The sequence below is a fragment of the Eubalaena glacialis genome, chromosome 1 (genome assembly GCF_028564815.1).
Source record: "Eubalaena glacialis isolate mEubGla1 chromosome 1, mEubGla1.1.hap2.+ XY, whole genome shotgun sequence".
In the NCBI taxonomy this organism is placed as follows: domain Eukaryota; kingdom Metazoa; phylum Chordata; class Mammalia; order Artiodactyla; family Balaenidae; genus Eubalaena; species Eubalaena glacialis.
In genome coordinates, this window is record NC_083716.1 from 196,506,774 (window position 1) to 196,520,489 (window position 13,716).

Sequence of the window (13,716 nt, forward strand, 5' to 3'; positions counted from 1 at the left end):
ATGAAATTACATAAGCAAGGCCTAAAATGTTAGAGAATATGGCATTGCTGGAAGAACAATATGGGTAAAGAAGCCAGCTAGGGATTTCTAACTTTATTCTATAAGCAACAAAAATGCACTTCCAGTTTTTGAGAAGATGATATTCTCATTCAACTTTTGGTTGAGAAATATAACTATATGTCAGTGAGAAAGCTGGATTGGAAAGATACATATCAAATACTTGACAGAGCTGGTGAACTTTGCTTAGACAGATCTTGCTTCCTTAAGGTCATCTGCGGTCAGAAGAAATTCAGTTCTTCCATTTCTTATGCCTTAGAGGGTCTTCTCTGTTGCTTGAGGCCTTGTGTCTCCCATCAGTGCCATTAACCAGTCTTGATTACTCCTAGTAATCCAAAGAGTGGGTCAAAGCTCTTCTTCGTATTGTGTTATACTAGAAATACCCTTGGAAGTATGTACATAGTACAAACATAGGTAACTTTTATAGATAAAAAAGAAAAGCCATTAAAGCAAATGTATAAAGTGATAATGCCACTTTAATATTTAATTTTATTATTCATGATGGTTATTATGTATGTTTGAAGATCCACAAAATTGATTTTCTACCCACTGAGGAATAAATGGGCTATTTAAAACCATAGGCCACAAACAAATCTCCTGAGGTGCATGAGAGCACATTTCCCTCCTGATAATTGCCCACAATTATAGCAGATTCTTTCAGATACATAAATTAAAGCAATAAAATGAGATAACTATAAATAGCACTGCTTGCTCACACTGAAGGAATTGAGCTGTAAACTACAACTTCTCGCTCAAAATAACTCTGTTCTGTAGTTGCAAGCATTGATAAGAATAAGTTACGGAATCACCAGATGAGAAGAAATCTTAGTCTAGTGCAAACCTTTTCTTCCAAACTAGATTATATCAAACCTCCCAGAGGTACAAGAATCTTGTCTTGCTCTGCTCATCCACATCAATGAGTATCCACAGGATACGCTAAAAAAGAATTGAGGTTGCTTGTGTGTTTCTTACTTACTGGTCACCCCTATACAGCATCCTTCCTCTAGGAGGTGAGAACTGGGCACAACCGGGCAGATCTCACATACTGTGGCCAGTGCTCAGGGACAAAGCATCTCTTCTTAGCCATGGCTGGGATGGTTGAGACCAGGTGGTAGTAGCTGAGAATTCTGTCCTGAAGAGGTTTCTGACATGCTAAATCCAAAATTGGGATGCCAGCGTGGGGGCCTGAGGGGAGACTGAGGGTGAAGGTGTGGAACAAAAATAGGGCAGAGAGTCAAAATCAAGAATTCTGAAGGGCTTCAGTGAATGGGCTGGGTTCTTTTAAAAGATTGGAATGAGGTGGAATAACTCCACTCATGGGTATTAAGTACAGACATGTCTTCCTCAGAGCAAGTTTTGTTAACATGAATTGCTTGAAAGACAATTGACTGATTAGGAAACATGTTTTGCTTAACACAGATTTCCTTTGATTATAACAATTTCAATCAAGAACTGGCACCAAAATAAGAAAAATGAAAATGCTGTGGCTCACATAGTCTAGGAATACATTGCTGCTTTGTGTGGCTGGCTGCTCATTTCACTCTGCTTTCTTTCGTTGATCTCTTACACCAATTTTGTTTAGCTTGTAATAACAATGAAAGTGATAAGAATTGTGTATAAGAGACTCTCTAGATCCTAACCCCACCTCACATGGAAACAATTAAGTTTATGACAAAATTTTTGATAACATAAGCTTTCCATAGGAGTACAATTTTTGCACTATGGCAGAATAGACTTTTTTTTTTTAATTAACTTATTTATTTGTCTGCACTGGGTCTTAGTTGCCGCGTGTGGGATTTTTTAGTTGTGGCATGTGATCTCTTAGTTGCGGCACGTGGGCTCTAATTCCCTGACCAGGGATAGAATCCAGGTCCCCTGCATTGGGAACGTGGAGTCTTAGCCACTGGACCACCAGGGAAGTCCCAGAATAGACATTTTCATTTACATTTCTTTGCTTTAAATTTAATACCATTCATTTCAAAAATACAGAAAATGACAAGAAGTGTACCTAGGAAAACACATCCCCAAGGACTTATAATCCAGTTTAGATGAGACCTGCCCATTTCTCCAGCTATTCAATCAACCACAATTTTCTCAAGAAGTCATCAAGTCTTAGAGGTGAAAACAAACCCAGAAGTCCTCTGGTTTCAACTGTCCTCTAATGTAACTTTAGAATAATAATAACCAGAGAGAGACTAATGTATGAAATATAATAAATCATGAGCAAAGGGAATGCTAGGGGTCACTGAGAGCTTGGGCAGGAACTGCCAATATTGGGTAAAATTTGGGCAAGGAGATTCTCCAGGACATTTCAGAGGTGGAGTCAGAATGGGGAAGAGCCTCCTTGCTTGTTTCATCTAGTACTATAGAGAGGCCAATCTTTACTACACTAAAGATTTAATTATACTGAAGTTAGGATTCTCAGAAAAGATATGTTCACCAACTTCATGTGTAAATGCCATTTCCTTCAATGATGTGTTTTTGCAACCTAAATTTTGTATATTCCTTTGAGAAATGTTTCAGTACAATTCTGATGGTTTAAAAATTTGATGAGGGGACTTCCCTGGTGACACAGTGGTTAAGAATCCACCTGCAAATGCAGGGGACACGGGTTCAATCTCTGGTCCGGGAAGATCCCACATGCCGTGGAGTTGTGTGAAGCCCATGCACCACAACTACTGAGCCTGTGCTCTAGAGCCCATGAGCCACAACTAATGAGCCCACAAGCCACACTACTGAAGCCCGCATGCTGCAACTACTGAAGCCCACGCCTAGAGCCCATGCTCCGCAACAAGAGAAGCCACTGCAATGGGAAGCCTGCACACCACAACGAAGAGTAGTCCCCACTAGCTGCAAGTAGAGAAAGCTCGTGTGCAGCAATGAAGACCCAATGCAGCACCCCCCAAAAAAGAAAAAGGAAACCCTGGTAAACTAATCTAATAATTCCTTGTAAACTGAAATTCAATATTCCTGTTGTCTCAATATCACACAGAGATTATTTTATATAAAACCCTACAAGGAGAGAACATCTATAAAAAAGTAACAATCTGTCTTCTTTTAAAAGATAATACTAATTTTATTAATTTAAACTTCTGACATTTCAAAACATGAATCATCAATTTTCTCATTATCAAATAATAGACCCACATTATATTTCTAAAATGTAGGAACTAGAGATGAAAGAAATCAATTCTAACTCCATCAGCCTAAAAAGGCAACTGCTTGCATGCTGGTGTGACTTTTAAATTTCATAGTTGTTTTTTTTCTTATGCATATTTTTTAAAGCTGAATATATTGTGAATAGAGAATATCCCTTTTCACCTCTTAACCTTAATATACAAGAATTGAGAATTTAATATCAATTCTTCTGTTAAAGAAAATAAGACTAGAAAGAGATGGGTAGAAAGAGAAAGAACAAAAAGGATGGATAAAAGCTTCCTTCAGCCCTTAATTTGTTAAATTTTATTTTTGGGTCTTAACCCATTCTCAAGTATTGTGTAAGTGGGCATAAATATCTTAGTTAGCTTGGACGGCTATAACAAGATACCACAGACTGAGTGGCTTAAACAACAGACATTTATTTCTCATAGTTCTAGAGGCTAGAAGTCCAAGATCAAGGTGCCAGCTGATTCTGTGTCTGGTGAGAGCACACTTCCTAGGTGGCAGATCTCCACTGTCTCACTGTGTGTTCACATGGCCTTTCCTTGTGCATGTACATGGAAAGAGAGCTCTGTCTTTCTCTTCTTTTAAGGGCACTAATCTCTTCATAGAGGTCCCACCCTCATGGCCTCATCTAAACCTAATTACCTCTCAAAGACTCCATTTTCAAATACCACTGCTTGGATGTTAGGGGTTCAACATATGAATTTGGTGGGGGACAAAAACATTCAGCCAAAAATGATAGGCAAACCATAGTTTAACATAGAGCAAAACCCCACTTTTATGCTATAAGCAGAGTCCAAAAAGTTTAATCAAGTAATATGAGGGTCAGTGTTATTGCAAGGTTAGTGAATGACCTGGGTGATGGAAAACAGTCACTGGTTGCATCACATCTGAACTTAATTATCACAAGGCATGTTATCTCTCTGTTTTGAGGGCCCCTTATAAGGAAGGTGTAAAAAAATAGGATCTGAGCTATTAAGAATGATGCCCTTCATCTTCCCTCATTGGATATTATTACAGCCATTTACACTGTGACTTTAAGCCTGGTAGGTTTTATTTTCCGTGCCAGTTCCAGTTGGTTAGTAGTGGCCACCTGCGTTGAGTGGCACTGCATTGAGGAGAATGCCAAGGCCATACCTTAGCTCAGGTGAATCCATTGCCTGATTGATTAGCACTGTCTAGAATGATTGTGGGAAGTATGGAGGTGTGAATACTGCCAATTGGCCTTTTGGGGCTTTAGGCATGTTAGTTTTATTACTAATGAGGACATTCAGAGAGACCCTTCCAGAGAAGCAGAGGCAGGGGGGAATAGTTGCCTGAAAGGATCACCAGAGAAAGTCTGAGAGAGTAAACAAAGCTGGTGACCCAAGTCAGGAAGAGCTTGATTATTCCATGGACTCAGAGTAAGCCAATCACAAATGCCCCCAAAATTAATGGAGAACTGGGATCTCTCTCCAACTGGAAAATAGTGGGCAGTTCAAGAGGGGCTGAAAAAGAAAATGCTTGAGATCCACTGTAGTGATTTATAAGAGCAGACGAGCTTGCAGAATAGATAACCATCATCAGTGCAACACAGCAGTGGGTGGGACAAGGCTAAGAAGCTGAACTTCACCTAAAGCAGTAGTTCTCTATGCTGGGTGCATCTTAGATTCACTTGAGGAGCTTTACAACCCTATCTTTGCCTGGGGACAACCTCAGGCATATTAAATCATTATCGACTGGGCGTGAGCCCAGGTATTTTAGTTTAAAATCTTCCCAGGAGATTGTGGGCCAGTGGCCTAAAGGAAGCAGAACCAGGGCTTTAGAGTCTGATGCACTGGGTCTAAGTTCTGGATCTATCACTATTAGCTGTGTGATCTTGAGAAATGTACTTATCCTCTCTGAGTTACTATTTCTTCACCAATAAAATATAGGTAATAATATAGGCTTTTGAGGCTTACATGAGATCATATATATAAAGGCCCTAATACAATGCCTGGATTGTTCATGGGAAGGTTTCCTGTTGCTACAGAATTAGTAACTGGAATCCAAAACTGAGAGCAAAGTATCAAGGACCAAAAAATAAATAATAAATGACCAGGGATCAGACATTCTTTTCAGGGCTTATGAAGAAGTAGGTGAACTTGCTTTGCTTCCCCGGCCTTCATATCTGCCACCTGCTTCCAGTTCACATAACTAGACAGGAATCAGGAGGAGAGAATTCCGGGAAGTCATCTGCATCCTTGCAGGGCTGCATTGTGATGAGATGCTTTTCCTGCTCCCTCCTCATTCACCAATTGGGTGTCTGCTTATACCACAGATGGGCTGGTTTACCTCTGTCCAATTTAATAAGTGGAATACACAGTTGGAAGGAGAAGGCAGAGCAGAGAGAAGGGGTAGAGTGCAGCCGCTTCATGTCCCACATTTAGCATTTGGTGACGAATATGGGATTTTATTGTGGATCAAAGGGACGCTGTGGAAGGCAGCCAGGCTTGAGGCTGTCTCACCAGTATACCATACCATCCAAGATAACTGGTTGCCAGGAAAGTAGACCTGGTAACAAGAAACAGTGGGGTGAATCACCAAGGGTAGGAGCAGATGGTGAAGATGGTGAAGTAGGAGGTCTTCTATGAGGCCTCTGGAAAATTCACAAAAGCACCAACAAAGGAGCCAGATTTGGATGTCTGCCACAGAGAGGGAGCCAACAACCAGCCAGCACTGGCCAGAGAGGCCTTCAACACCCCAGGCAGATAAGAAACACTTGTTTGTTTCTCCTGTCCCTCTTCCTTGTCTCCACACAGAGAGGAGGAATGCCCAGGAGCTGGTAAGCACCTCAGCGCTCTAAGTCTCTCTGGTGCGGGGACTGGCCAGGTCTGGGAGAGAGGGGATACAGTCATTGTATTGAAGCAAGGTTGAAGTTTTAAATCGTATTAGGCTGGATGGGCTTTGTATTCCTGAGAGTGATGGGAACCCTAGAGATCTGCCTGAGATGTTCTTGGGGGGTGGGGTGGGGTGGGCACAACTAGGAGATTGTGAACATTGCAGAGTTGAAGGCAGTGACTACAGAAACGTAAAAGCATTTCATGTTTGACTCTCCTGTGCACTAGGATTGCTTGATACACCAGACTTGGTAGCTACTATTTTCATTAACAACAAAGTGGCAGCAGGCAAGACTGAACGATACAGCTTTGGGGAAATGCACCGGCGATGAATCACTGTGTAATGTGGGTGGGGTTTCCCCTGAAGGGGCTGGAATTGCTCACTGCCAGCTGTCCTCAGAAGAGGTCAGCAGTGGGGCAGGAAATTAGAACTCTGGGATCTGGAGTCAGTCTGAGTAGATCTCCCAGGAAGGGCACCTCCTGAGGCCCTGAGGTGCTTCCCGGAGCATGTGGGCCCCCAGGAATGGCGAGCTTCCTCCTGGGAGTGACTGAGCCTATGCTCGGCAATCGACTCATTCTCTGTGTTCCCCTTCCATTCATTGTCCCTGAGCCTTCCTAAGATTTGATCAACATCTCATATATTTTGACTTCTGATATACTGGGGAGAATTAAAGAGAAAAGTCCACAGCTACATGTGGGGCAAAGCTGTACAGAGGAGGGTCTTGACTCCTGTCCTGAGGCTGCAGTGATGTTGGTAGTGGCCAGCCTTGGGCACTAGCTGAGAAGAGCTTTGCCCAAGAGTGACCATCTCACAATAGCCGATCACATCAGAGGTAGTGGCCAAAATGGGAGTACTTGAGGGACTGGCTGCTGAAACACACGACAGGGGACCCTGAGAGAGTCTCAAAATTCTTAAGCATAGCAGGGGACCCTCGGGGTGAGGGGCTAATTTATGTCAATAAAACTAGTGTGAGTCAAGCCATATAGTTTGAGTTACACTATAATTAGAGTTACCTAGCAATGGAACAAGCTCCTTGTCACTACAAGTGTTTAAAGGATAAATATTTTCCTTTTAGTGAGTCTTCTAAGGGTGTTCCTATGACATTTATTTATTCAACATATAACAGCCTATGGAAAAACCCGAACGAACTTTTTGGCCAACCCAATATTTTTGGATTACTGTGCTAAGTGCTTTACATACAATCCCTATTAGTAACTCAATTTTATAGATGGGGAAACTGAGGCTTAGAAGTTGCTTAAGATCTTAACAGCTAATAAGCAGTAGAGATAGGGTGTGACAATAGGTTGTCTAACTCTAACCACTGCCTTGTACTCACCCCAAGGGTAAGTATGCTAGTCTAGTGGGGGAAGTTGAAACACACAATTACAGATTGATTCATTGATGCAGTTATGCACAAATTGTTAGGGGGCACATGACTTAGCATAATGACAGGGGAAGAGTGGAATGGAGGAGATGGTCAGGAGAGGCTTCTTAGAGGATGTGTCTCCAAGACCGTTTCTTAAATGATGTGTAGGAATTACAAGGAAGAAGCACCATCGGGGTGGGAGAGGAGGCTGATGTTCTAGACAGAATGGCCAACAACCTCACAGAGAGGTAGTTCAATAAATACCCGTTGAGTAGTTGAATGACCGCATGGGCAAAGTCATTTAGTCAAGACACAACATTGCTTTGGGGGGACGGGGGTGGGGTGGGGATTCCAAGCATGTCAGCATGGAATGTAAAGGGCAAGGCAGGAAGTGCTGATAAGGTAGCAGATATCATGGAAGGCCATGAGCCAGATGGTAAAAAAAAACAAAACAAAGAAAAAGCAGCTGTGGGCCAGTGGAAATGTTTGAAGGTTGTTTTCTGAGAGAAGATTTGGACTCTTAAGGTTTCTGAGTTGGAGCACTTCCAGATGATGAGATGATGCATAGGGTCACCCTGGGTGTGTTGGCTGAAATGAACAGGTGGTGAAAGTCATTAGGGTTTGAAGAACATCCCAACATTTTTAGGCTAAATAGATTCCTTACAACTCTAAGAATCTATAATTTATTAAGTACCAAGCTTTTCCTGAAATGAGTGAATTTGTAAAATGCTTTAGTGTCATTATACAAAAGCTGGTTGCCAAATTAAAAGTTGCTATTTTACTCAGCTTTCACAAATACACTGCCAGGGTGTTACGATCAAAGCCTGTGATTTTTGTAATAGTACTAAATTAAGCATTTCAGTTTTGTGATGTGTGGACAGAGTGTTTGTGACTCTAATGCCCCATAACCTGGTGCAATGAAAACATACAGCTCCACTTCATTGGTTTGCAGGCAACTGATCAAGCTTGTATATGTATCACCATAAGAAACAAATGGTCTACCTAGCTTTAAGGATACAGGCAAGCAGCTTAGCCAGAAGGCTCTTAAAGCCTTACCAGCCACTTAGAGGCATATTTGATGTAGAAATCTTGAGAGGCTTCCACCAGTCCCATTCATCCTCTCTTTAGGCACCTTCTTGGTGTGTGAGGCACAGGAGACAACTATCAGTATAAAAAGACACAGCTGAACATGGTTACATAAACAGAGCACATCTGAGCACTTTAGTCTATGTTTTTGCCTTTGAACAACTGACCGTATGGAGCACTTGACTTTTTGTCACATGATCACCTATTACATCCTGCTATTCTTTTGTTCAAAAAAGCAAGAAAGATCTCAACAATGTTAAGAAGCTCAATTAACTTGCCAATTGTAATCAATACAGCTTGAGCTTTTGCTTCTCCCCAGTAAGAAAATAACACAAAAATACGAATAGATCATTTGAGTCAAACTGAGAAAGCTATTTTTCATTATCAGCAAAGGCAATGTGACAGAAATTGGAGACTGTCTTTAACAAATCAGAGACTGTCTTTGTCAACTGCTACCCACTTCTACACAGCTCCAGAGCTTCTGGGAAAAAGATTGTTCTGGGATCTACAGAATCCCCATAATTTTCTCTGTCTTCTGGGTGAAACTCAAAAAGATGGTTCCTGTAGGACACAATTCATACCCAACTTCAGTCTTGGAGACAGAACCCTTTATTGTGTTGTACATCTCACAGCCACTCTCCTTCCCTGCAGCTCACTGGGAAAGGTCAGAGTGATCTCCACTCTATCATTTGAGAAAAAAGGTTCCCAGCCTAAAAAAAATATTCTCAAGTTTCAACTTGTGGTGAATTTTTATGGTTGACTTACAAAGGGCTAAAGACTGAGGGGGAACATGAGAGGTTTACAGTGGAAATGCTGACTGCTTTCTGGCTTATTGGTGCTAACAAGCATCTACTCCACTTAAATCTCACAGATGCAAACATGAATCTTGCACTTCTGAGTTTCTTGTGGGGTTATCAGTGAGGAAGACAGCAGACATGCTGACTTCACTGGAAATTCCCTGGTAAAAAGACACTTACTACCATTTTGAAAATTGGATCTCCAGGCTCTGATACCTCCCATTGACTATCCAAGTAATGCATTCCCAACCAGTATTACCTGTGAGAACAAAGAGAAATGAATATTCTCCCTTAACTGCATGACCACTTGGGAGGAAGAAGACCCTGCCAGTACATAGATGCTTCTTAAATGGTTGCCCAGGGTTTAAGATGAAGGGTCCAATCCTGACCAGGACACAGCTAAGGCCTCTCTACACATGGCGTGGTGTTCCAAGTATCTTCTGCTTTTAGACAACATTTCTTGGAAACTTGGAATGAAAAGCTTCCATTATTTTGCTCTTTGAGGAAATGATTCATGGTCTTTCCAAAACCAACAGAATCTCTCTCATACAGCAGAATATTTGAATTCCCAAAGCAGGAATTGCTCTTTGCAGACCTCCACAATCTCCTTGTTCATTAAGTTTATGTCTGTTAGTCTCTCATTTGCTAGTAATTCCGGCAATTTGGCCCCAAATAAAACAAAGTAGAATTTTTTTGATGTTAATTTTTTTAATTAAAAATTTTTTTTCCTGTTTCTTTAAATCACATGCAGTACCCTGGTTCTGTCTTGTAGGACAGGGATCTGATGATAATGCAGAGATGTGTGGAGTTGTGGAAAGAATGCTGGAGATCAGGCTAATCAGATCTCAGGCCCGCATCTATTACTTACTGGTAGTGGAATGTTGGGCTCATCCTGTAAACACTAAGTCTCAACTTCCTCAGTTATAAGAACTGTAACACTGCCTGCTGAAATTTACATGAGATCAGAAGACCTAAAATCTGTAAAAGAGATGTGAAAACCAAGATGTCAAGTAAAATGATGTATGATTATCATTGTGAGTATAATTACTTGGAAATTGGGTTCTTTCTTTCTCATTTAAAGGATAGGATGCTGGGACTTCACTGGTGGTGCAATGGTTGAGAATCCACCTGCCTATGCAGGGGACATGGGTTCGAGCCCTGGCCTGGGAAGATTCCACATGCCGTGGAGCAACTAAGCCCATGCGCCACAACTACTGAGCCTGTGCTCTAGAGCCCACGAGCCACAACTACTGAAGCCCGCAAGCCACAACTACTGAAGCCCGCGTGTGTAGAGCCCGTGCTCCACAACAAGAGAAGCCACTGCAATGAGAAACCTGCGCACCACAATGAAGAGTAGCCCCTGCTCGCTGCAACTAGAGAAAGCCCGCATGCAGCAACGAAGACCCAACACAGCCAAAAATAAATAAATAAATAAATAAATAAATAAATAAATAAATAGATTTATTTATTTTTTAAAAAAAAGGATAGGACGCTACTTCTGTCTGACAGTGGAGCAGATTCCTTTGTCCTGGGGAAAGCATTCCAATGCAGAATTCCTCTAAGTGGCTAATGGGGGATTGGTAATAGGACTTAGGCATATGTCAGTACCCGATCGGTAAAGCTACTCATATAATTTTCTAGAGAAAAGTCAGGGCTGTTCTGAGGGCCCTTAGGTGCCAAGATGTTTTAGAAACATTCTGTTCAACATACGCTTATAGCTTGTCTTATATACCTATACACCATTATATGCTTGTATTTAGACCCCCTGGAACTCAGTTTCTGCTATTAGAATGCTAACATTTTCAAAGTGGTTGGATCCCATTAGCAAAAAAGGAATGGTGCCATTTATACAACCAAGAGCACTCAATTCATTATGTCCTCTGCGGTGGATGCTGGTGTGTGCTGACCATAGGACAGAACACTCACTGACCCAGCTTTCTGGGAGATTGCCTACAGAGGGCTCAATTTTTTCCTTCCTTCCTCCTCCCTCCCTTCCTCCCTTCCTTCCTTCCTTCTCTAAGAATTGCTCTCAGCTAAAGGGAGCTCACAATGCCTGGTCAGTGTTGGGGTAGGAAACTCTGGCCCCCTGGGCTTGATTTAGGATAGATTTGAAGGGTCACCCAGCTTCAGAGCTATCTTTGGGATTGGCTGAGGCCTTTGATGCAACTGCTTCATGGTTTAAATTTTCTCTCTTCCCAGTCCTGCTTCCCTTTCCTCTACATAGGTGATATTCCACCTGTGCAGAAAAGAGCTGGCATAGCAGCCTGAGGCTGCTATCCTTCAAAACATCTGCTTAGAAGTTTGGCCCTTGGTTGGTATCTGGGAGCTTGGGTTCATACCATTCCCAGAACTGACAGGAGCAGCTCACAGTGCCCAGACTGTTTGTAAAAACGAGGTGGTTTATGCTAAACACCTGTTTTCCTTCTGGGAATCTGAAATTTTGTATGTGCTAGGTCAAGAATACCTACGTGACCAGCCACAAATAAAACCCCGGGCATTGAGTCTCTAATGAGCTTCCCTGGTAGGCAACATTGCATGCATGTTGCCTCACAACTCCTGCGTGACTCCACTGGGAGAAGACTCTGGGAAACTTGTGCCTGATTTCCTCCAGGCTTTGTCCCATATACCTTTTCCCCTTTGCTAATTTTTCCTTATATCCTTTTACTGTGATTAATTATATCTGTGAGTACAACTATGTACCAAGTCCTGTTAGTCCTCCTAGAAAATCACCGAACTCCCCCAAACTTCCTGCATGTAAATCTCCATCATTCAGAAAACCTAAGTTACCCCCCTCCTCACTGCTAACCCAAGAACTACTCTAACTTGAAGCTCGATTTCTGTCAATGGTACCACCATTCTTCCAGTCCCCTAATCTTATAATCTCAGAATCAAAATTCTCCCATCCAGTTGGCTGATAGTGCTTCCAAATATATCTCTATAACATCTCCTGAATGTGTGCTCTGCATTCTCACCACCATTATTTTTATAATTTAGGCCATCATACTTTCCTCCGGACAATCGTTCCCCTAACTGTTCTTTTCCCAGTCACACTGATACACAGTGCTGCCAACTTCATCTTCCTAATGTAAATCTTGGAATAAATGAGTTTCTACTTTTAAAATCAAAACAATTTCAGTTTTTTTTCTCATTGATTTCAGAACAATGTTAAACTGCTTAGCAAGGCTTTCAAGGCCTCCATGAATTGGCCTCAGCCACATGCCTGTCTGATTCTCTCTCACTTGTTGTACTATAATTGTTAGCCATATGGAACCTCACACTGCTCGCTGAAAAAGCCTTGTATTTTTACCTCCTTTTTCCTTTGTCTATGCTGTTAATTCCCTCTCAAAAAGTCCCTTACTCATCTTCTCTTATCAAGATTCTATTACCATTTTCAATGCCAAACTTCTTTTGAGAATCCGTTTCCATAAACTCTTCCCAATCTCTCTCAAGGCAGAATTAAAATTTCGTCCTCTTCTTTTCTACAGCAAAAATAGATTACTGTGTCTCCTACCTCCCTTTGATGTGTGTCTCCAAAAATAATAACAAGCCTCCCCCTCCTTTCTCCTTTGACATGGATCAATAGATTTGACTAAGCGAAAGGAAATCCTTAAGCAAGAATTTTTATTCTTTATGGGCTAGAAAACCATCCATGGTTTATAAGCTGTATACTCTGGACCAGTGGTCTCCAAATGTTCTGGATTATGTACCGCAAAACAAATTTGAACATATATCTTCAACTCTGCATGTACTAATGTATATATTACATACATGTACATTACACTGACATTTTCTGTACATCACAGAACATACACAAGATGTTCAAAGGATGAGATAAAAAAATAGATGTAGAATATCTTAATATTTTCATCCTATGCCCCAGCAAGTCCCCTTACACTGAGGTGTGTGAGCTCCTTTCAGGACTGTGTGTTTCGTTTCCCCTCTTTGATCTCCCTTTCGTTTCCCCTTTGTGATCTCCCTGCCTTGAATCAAAAGACTTTTTCAGTTGTGCTATGAGCAAAGCTAGGAAATACTAACTTCTTTGTGATCAGAATGCAAAAAGGTCATCTTTGTCAAGGGAAAGGTGAATTTCATGAGCAGGGCAAGGTCCTGGTAGTTTAGCTGCCCCTTTAGCCAGAGATTCTCCAAAGGGAATCAATCATTTTTATTAAAGAAGGCAGCATATTCAGGTAGGCCCTGAAGACTTCTGTTATTATTTGATGGTTGTACATTCAAACCACACCTTCTGAGATCCTATATGATTAGAAAGACATTTCAAAGTCTGGGCTGGGCTGCAGGCAGGTTGAGGCAAAATATTTTTCCCTAGTGATGACAGATCCAGTTTGATAATGCAGAACTTTCAGTGGCAGTGACCTTAATTATGTGAAGTTC

The 13,716-nt window shown here is 41.6% G+C and overlaps 1 long non-coding RNA gene across 3 annotated transcripts in view; it reads right to left on the reverse strand.

Annotated features, from left to right (window-relative positions):
- LOC133088075 (uncharacterized) overlaps positions 1–13,716 on the reverse strand; it is a 252,236-nt gene that overhangs the window by 62,990 nt on the left and 175,530 nt on the right. The gene's annotated exons all lie outside the window — the stretch shown is intronic.